The 8,665-nt window shown below is 40.1% G+C and overlaps 1 protein-coding gene across 2 annotated transcripts in view; it reads right to left on the bottom strand.

The window, feature by feature from the left end:
- Cdkl5 (cyclin dependent kinase like 5) overlaps nt 1-8,665 on the bottom strand; it is a 217,009-nt gene that overhangs the window by 189,161 nt on the left and 19,183 nt on the right. The window lies entirely within an intron of this gene.

Genomic DNA, 8,665 nt, shown 5'->3' with positions numbered 1-8,665 from the left:
AAATTAGCTATGGGTTAGATAATATTAAAAAAAAAAACAGAACTGTAAAAACATCCATCTGTACTAGACGGTTTCTCCAATTGTCTAAAGTATTGTTTCATGTTTACATATTAAAGTGGGATCCACTGCTGCAACAGGATAGATAGTGGACAGAGTTCATACAACAAAGGCGACATGGAGCTTTGGTCAACTGAAAATGGCCTTGGATGTATATCAATACATTGGTGAGAAAACATGCTTTAGAGGGCAGGAGACATGTCCCAGCGGTTAAGAATACATATCACTCTTCAATAACACCTGGGTTCAGTTCTCAGCACCCAAGTCAGGCAGCTCACACCCACCTATAATTCCAGCTCCAGGGGTTGGAATACCCTCTTGTGGCCTCCAAAAGGCACCTGCAATTACACACACACACTCCTCTCTCTTTCTCTTTCTCTCTCTCTCCCACATACATATAGTCACATGAGTAAAAATAAAAAGCATTCTTTAGTGGCCGGGCATTGGTGGCACACGCCTTTAATCCCAGCACTTGGGAGGCAGAGGCAGGCGGATCTCTGTGAGTTCGAGACCAGCCTGGTCTACAGAGCTAGTTCCAGGACAGGCTCCAAAGCCACAGAAAAACCCTGTCTCAAAAAACCAAAAAAAAGCATTCTTTATAGCAATGTAATTATATATACATTCTTAGTTACACAGAACATAAGCAACCTTAAAGATTAATTTAGCCAGATGTGGAAGTGTACATCTGAAACATCAGCACTCGTTACAAGGCAAGATTGTGTCATTCTTTCTTTTAAAAAAAATCTAATTGTTGACTACAATCCATCCAATGAACAGGATTCTCACAAGAAACATTCTACATCCTTAGTGCTCATTCCTTCAAGGCTACACATGAAGGTTTTCCTTCTAGGACCTCAACTGAGGTTCAAACCAAATTCGTTGTAGAAAATAGAAGTCTATGATTATTCTTCTTTTGATATCAAATTCTCAAAACAAAACAGCTGGAGATCATACCTCAGAGGTATGCACAGGCCCCTGAGTTTGGTCCCCACCATGCAGGCAAAGGAGAACAACACAAGGTTCTTGGTAAGTTACTGCACATACACAACTTACAATGACAACCAGCATCTGAAATGGTAGCTTTCTCTAAAAGATCTGGGAAGAGGCTAAGTAGTGTAAGAAAAGATAAAGAATAAAGATAAAAGAATGTTTAAACTTGATCTTCACATTAGTGACACATTGAGCAATAACCACTGCCACACACAGTACATATGGAAGAATCACGTGTAAAACTCATATAGCCACAGAAGTCTTTTAAACATGTGACAACATGGCCCAGTTGTTACAGCTGGAATACATGAAAACTTTTCACAGCCGTTAGAACAGTATAAGTGCTCAATAAATGTTTGCTGACTTCAACACGCACTAAACCAGTGGTTCTCAACTTTCCTCAGGCTGTCCTGATCCTCATCATAAATGGATTTTTATTGCTATTTCATAAATGTATTTTTTGCTATTGTTATGAATCATGATATAAATATGTTAGAGACAGAGGTTTGCCAAAGGGGTAGCAACCCACACATTGAGAACCACTGCATTAAACCATATCAATCCTAAAATAATGGAAGAAAGACAACAAGCAAAACGAGACAATTCAGACACATATGAGACCAAATGAGCTATATAATTAAAACAGCTACCAAAATTCAATGAAGAATATTTATTTCAGACTGAGAAGGCCATGATTTACACTAGAGACAGGGTTTGAACTACGTCTGAAAAAATGGGTGTGTCCAAAACAAGAGGTAACAAAATTTGATTTGAAAGACAAAGGAAGTGGACTAGGAATATAAATCAATGGTTAAAGCATTTGTCTAGCAGTATGAGGCCCTAGGTTCAATTCCCAGCACTGCAAACAAAACAAAAAACACCTAAATATTACTATAGTGATAAGAATAGTATTACATCATTTTGATAGTGCTTTTATGTTTACTATTTTGGATCACTGGAACTGGAATTATGAATGGTTGTGAGCCACCACTGAGTACTCTAAATTGCCCAGGTCCTATGTGCAATTGGCCAGTACTCTTAACCACTGAGATCTCTCACCAGTTCCCCCACTCCACAAAAAAAAAAAAAATTTAAAGGAGACCAAGAGAGCCAGGCACACACAAAGAATCCACAAGTCTTAAAAAACAAAACTAAGAATCCTGGATTTGAGAATGTAAACTTTGGGACAGTGACATAATTTGTACACATACACAAGTAAAAACTAAATTCATGACAATTTGTCCACATCCAAATAATAATTAGGATATTAGCAATAATTTAAAAATGGAACATTCATCCTTCATTTCTTTGTTCCACAAACATTTGCTGTACAAATATATTCTATGCTAGTCACTATAGCAGATGTAGGAAATACGACTATGAACCAAACCAGACACTGAGCTAATCTCTCCAGCTCCCATTTCTGTTAGGGTTTTTGTATTTTTGTGTTATTAGATTTACTGTGTGTGACTCACATTTGGGCACCACAGCACACATGTGGGGTTAGAGGGCAACCTTCAAACATCAGTTCTCTCTTCCCACGTGTGTCTCCAAGATTGAAACATCAGTTCTCTCTTCCCACGTATGTCTCCAAGATTGAACTCAAGCAGTCAGGTTTGGTGGCAAAACACCTTGACCTACTGAGTCATTTAAGGACTCCCCCCTCCTTTTTTTTTAAAGTACAACAAATTGGACATTTACCCTGGCTCCAAACTTGGGAAGTCCCTTACAATATATAGCCAAGCCTGGCCTGAAACATCTAATCCTCCTGATTCAGTTTCCTGAGTATAAGTATGTACAACTATGACTGACTCTAATCATTGAACTTTCATGTTCCTATTAAGCAAATAATATATGCAGGAAAAATAGCAAAGCAGGAAGAAGTGGACATACAAGGAGAACAGGAAGAGGTATATGGGAGGGTTTGAAGGGATTAAAGAAAAAATGTTGTAATTAAATTATCTCGAAAATAAAATAGAGTAAAATAATAAAAGTAATGAATTGTGTTTGGTTTGGATGTGGGTGAGTGGTTTGGCTGTCTGTGTATCAAGATAAGGTCTCACATAGTCTAGGTTAACCTCAAATACACTATCTCTCTGGGGATAGTCTTTAAGTCCCGATCCTCCTGCCTCCACCTGCCAAACACTGGGATTATTAATACAAGCCATGTGCCACCTCAACCAGCTTTTAATGTACCATTTAATAACATATTATTCACTCATCCAACAAATATTTATTCAGCACCTACTGAGTTTGAAAATATAATGGTTAGCATTCTTACACATATTCTATTTTTACCTATGTTAGAAACTGGGCAGATCACCCTTCAAGGCCCCCATACATAAAATAGAGCTAATAGCTACTCTTACAGAGATGTAATGGAGTAAATGTGGCAAATCAACCTTTAAAGTGTTCTGTGCTCAAATGAAATGACATAGCTGAAAGACTGAAACAGCTTCAAAACAGCATGCCAAAAAGGCAGGAAGGGNCAAATACAACAACACCACCACCAACACAAAAGCATTAGCTCCCTTTACAGAGGACCTGAGTTCCATTCCCTGTACCCACATCAGGTGGCTCCTGATATAGCTGGAGTATATTTAACTCCAGCTCCAGGGTGTAAGCACCCTCTTCTGGCCTCCATAGGTACTGCACCCACACAGTACAAACACACACACACATACACACACACACACACTAACCTAATGTTTATCCTTGGATAGGAAACAGCCTTAAATATCTCTGCATCCCTTCATGTAGGCAAGGCTTCAGTAAACACATGAATGAACAGAGGAAGAATGAACTAGCGCATATTATGCAGTCCCTCCTGACTCCTGAGCTGGGCACTTCACTGTTACTTAGTTTTCAAAATCATCTTGAGAGCTACTTATTTATTACTGCTGGTTTTGTTTCATTTGTTTGTTTGTTTTTGAGACAGGGTCTCACTGTATGGGATGGCTAACACTAGCTGTGTAGAAGCAGGTTGGATTGTGTGCTAGTTGGTTTTTGTTAACTTGACCCAGACCTAGATGTACCTGGGAAGAGGGGATCTCAGCTGGAACTAGGCATGTCTGGTGAGGTATTTTCTTCATTCTAAACGATGTAGGAGAACCCAGCCTGCTGTGGACTGTGCCGACCCTGGGCAAGTGAGCCTGGGCTATATAAGAAAGGCAGCTGAGCAAGCCAGTTAAGTAGCATTTCTCCAAGCTTTCCGTTTCAAGCTTCTGCCTTGAGTTCCTATCCTGACTTCCCTCAACAATGGACTATAACCAAAGAATTAAAATAAATGTTTTCCTCCCCAAGTTGCTTTTGGTCAGAAGTTTTGTTTTGTATGAGTGTGTGTGTGTGTGTGTGTGTTATTTTTTGGTTGTTTTGTTTTGAGCAGCCATTTTATCACAGTAGCAGAAAGCAAAATCTAGTGTCAAACTTGCAGCAGTCCTCCTCCTTCTGCCTCCTGAGTACTAGGATTAGAGGTATGTGCCGTCATGTCCAGTGAAGGATTATTATTTTAAAGGTACAGATGAATTGTGATCTTCCACAAATAAGGTCATAACAAATATAAAGTTAAACAAATCTGATCAATATAACATAAATATTTGCTTCTTTTGTATTGAAAGAATTAACAAAACCCTGCAAAAGGGGAAAAGGTTCTCATTAACATGAAAAGAAAGTACAGAAAGAAAAATATAAACAATGAATAATCCATGCAAATGTTCAATCCGATTAGTAATTCTGAACATACAACAACAACAACAACAAAAACAATCATCCATCCCAACAGGACACAAATTTTTAACAGGTAACTTTTGTTTAGGTGACTCAGCAACATTTCTCCCTGACTTCTCAGAGATGTGGCACAGCCCTATGGGAATCATCGACCATTGCCCACTGCAATTCTAAAGAATAGAAGAGGCATGCTTTAAAAGCAAAGGATTGAAAGCAAAGACAAGAAAAATAAGTGTAACTACACACAAGAATTTGCTTTAAAAGGCATCCACTGCCATGAGGTCCACGATACAGGAAAAGAGGGAGTGCACTGAGGTAGGGGGCCCAGAGGTTCTACTTTAAAATGGCTGACTGGGGCTGAAGCTGCAGCTCAGTACAGGGCTTGTCTAGCAGGAAGGCCTAGGTTAATCCCCAGGACTGCATAAATCAGGCAGAGTAGCCCAAGCTTGCAATCCCTGCACTGAGGACATGGAAGCAGGAAGTGCAGGAATTCAACGACATCCTTGGGCACATAACAAGGCCCAGGCCAGCCTAGGCTACATAAGATCCTGCCTCAAAAATTTCAACAAATTGTAATAGAATAAATAGCTGGACAAACACAGATTTACCTCTCTCCCTACATCAATCCCCAATGAGATAAGCAAAAAAAAAAAAAAAATCCAGAGTAGACTTGAAAATTTAACTGTACCAGACAGATCAATGAAGAATTACAAGAAGCTTTAAAGGAGAATAAATATGATGGAATAGATTGAAAAACACCAATAAAGTTAAAGAACCCAATGCTTTGTGTGAAGAAAAGAGGCATGCTCTCAAAAGACATGTTTTTCCAAAACAGCCTATGAAAGATAATACAATTAGAGGCAGTAGGGACTAAGTAAATGAAAGAAGCAAGCAGGCCGCATGAATGCAGAGCTGGGAACACCACTGCCGGGGTCCTTCCCTGTTCTTTCGGGAGTTCTATTGCTGCTGTAGCATTTCCCCAGTTCTGTTTCTCTAAAATGACATCCAAGACCAGGAATAGTCCTCACTAATGGTGATGCCTTAGAATTGGAACAAAGCACTAATTAACTGTGCCTTCCCCAAGGAATGGGAGTCCTACGACCCTACCAATTGAAGAAAGCAACCCACACACTCTACAAAAACAAGCAAAGGGGATAACGAGAGAAAACACGTTTGCTCAAGACAGGGCAGCACTTGTCAGACCTAGCACTCAGGAGGTAGAAAGAGGAGGATCATGACTTGGAGATTAGCCTTATCCACACGAACTACATGAGACCCTGCTTCAAACTAATGCTCAGGAGAGGGAGCCAAGTGGATCTCTGTGACTTTGGGGCCAGCTTGGGCTACACTATGAGTTCTAGACTAGCCAGGGATACACAGTGAAACCCTGTTTCAAAAAGGTACAAAAAAGTGGGGTCAAATAAAAATCCATGGGGGAGTCCGAAAAATAAATCTAAAAGGAGGATATGAAGAACACAGATGCCAGTATACAGTGATTGTCAAATGCAACCGAAATGCCAAGTAACACCAGGATGAGAGAGGTCTACTAGATGAAACATAAAAGTCACTAGTGATCTCAGAAAAAAATAGTGTACGTGGTAATGAAGATGGGAAATTAGGAAGCAACAGCTAAAGTTTGAGAAATGAGTAAAAAAAAGACAAACTATTTATTTACTGGCTACTCTTTCAACCACTTAGATAAGAAGAGGGTTAGGAAGCGAGAAGAGAATTGGACATGTGGCTCTCATGAAGTTGTTTTTTTTTTCTTTTTTAAGAAGTAAATTAAAAAAAATGGGGTGTGTGTATGTTGTACATGCACACGAGTATAGCTGTATACAGAGGCCGGAAGACGGCATCAGAGCACCTGGAACTGGAGCTACAGGCAGTTGCAAGTCAGTCGTGTGGGCCCTGAGAACATACCTGGGATCCTCTGCTAGAGTAATAGGTGCTTATAACTACAGCGCCATCTCGCCAGCCCTGAGGAAAGGTATTCTAAGATGAGATCCGTAGGGATAAGAATATGGGCAGAGAAAACAGAAGAGCCAAAAGTGAAACTAAGAACTGGACAAGGTTACTCAATCTCAGCACTGCCGACATTTGAGACATAATTCTGTCATGGGCAGTTAGCTTGTACATACTAGGATGTCTGCCAGCATCCTTGGACTCTACCCTCATCATGTCCTGAGAGCAAAAATTGCTTCTCCCCATTGAGAACTCTCTGAGAACAAGATAGGGAGAAAGAGCGGGAATAGGCAATTAAAACCACCGCTGAAATAGCTCTACCGAAGCTGAGGCTCCCTGGGAAGGGCCTAATCTCAAACAGCAGCCAGGCATCTAGCAGGGTGGCATCTGAGAAAGACAGAAGGAAAGGAAGGGCAGCTCTAAGTAGGGAAGCTGATTTATCTGAAGATGGTTCCAGGAGCTGAAGAAACTCAGAAAAGTGAAGTCCTGGGAAAGAGAAGGCAAGGTTACCACCATGTCAGCATGGTAAGTCAGCATGAACGGCGATGAGTAAGTAGCAAGGAGGGAACCGGCGGGAAGGATCTATAAAAATCAGGGGAAAATCAGCCACTATGGTTCGAATGTTCATTCCAAAACTCATGTTGAGATGTAGCTGTCATTATAACAGCGCTAATAGGTGGGACCTTACTGAGTGTGGTAGCCTGAACCTTTAATCCTAACATTATAGACAAGAGGCCAGTAGATCCCTATGAGTTCCAGTCTAGCCTGATTTACATAGGGAATTCTGGGACAAGATGGTTTTCAGAAGCAGAATTTATACTCCCTCTTCTGAGTAATACCTCAAAGAATATTAAAGACAGCTAAAAAATAATCACACTTCTCAACCTAGGCAGACCCTTCTGAAGTTAGCAAATATTGCAAACCATATACAGAAGCAAGCAAAATGATTGAAGGCTGGAAGTGAAGACAAATGAGAGACTTCCTTCTTCAAGAAATTCATAAAAAAAATAATCCAAGGGAAAGTTCAATATATTTTAAGTGTCCAAAGGAAAGAAATTGGTAAGAAATTTGCTACAGCCAGTACTCTTGTTACTGCCCATCCCACTGTCCCTCACAGTATATTCAATAAACTTTGACTTTCTTTTTTTTTTTCAAAAAAAAAAAAAAGGTGCTAAGAAGTTACCCAGAAGAGAGAAAACTTTGAATGTTAAAGTAGTAAAGAACATTTTGGCTGGAGTGATGGCTCAGTTGGTAAGACACTTGCCCCCTAAGGCTGAGGAACTGAGTTCAATCCCCCAAACCCAAGTATCCAAGTTAGAAAAATGGGTGTGTCAGTGGGCCCTGGAGAGGGAAAACAGAGGGATCCTTAGGACTTGCCAGTCAGCCTAGCCAAGCTCCAAGCCAATGAGAGATCTATCTCAGAAAAAAAAAAAAGCTGTTTCAGGGGATAGGAGAGAAGCTAAAAAAGATAAAAACATTTGCCACAAAGCCTGACGACCTGAGTTCAACACCCAAAACACACATAAAGGTTGATGGAGAGAAGTGACTCAGAAAGCTGTCCTCTGACCGCCACATGTGTGCAGCATGGCATACATACACATACATACATATATACATACATACATACATACACACATACATATAGACATACATACACACATACATATAGACATACATACACACATACATATAGACATACATATATGCATACATATAGACATACATATATGCATACATATAGACATACATACACACACCATATACCTACAATAAAAACAAATAAACAGAATTTGTTTTAAAAGTCAAGGTGAATGGTTAATGTGGAAATGATATTTGATGCTGTCCTTGGCATCCCCACAGACATGCACATACTCCACTTACACACACATGGGGGTACAGACAGAGAGGGAGGGAGGGAGGGGGTGAGAGA

Source organism: Alexandromys fortis, unplaced genomic scaffold (genome assembly GCF_014885135.2).
Source record: "Alexandromys fortis isolate MF-2015 unplaced genomic scaffold, M_Fortis_MF-2015_v1.1 scaffold_147, whole genome shotgun sequence".
In the NCBI taxonomy this organism is placed as follows: domain Eukaryota; kingdom Metazoa; phylum Chordata; class Mammalia; order Rodentia; family Cricetidae; genus Alexandromys; species Alexandromys fortis.
The sequence above is the reverse complement of the archived record's forward strand: the minus strand, read 5'-3'. Positions and strand labels throughout refer to the sequence as shown.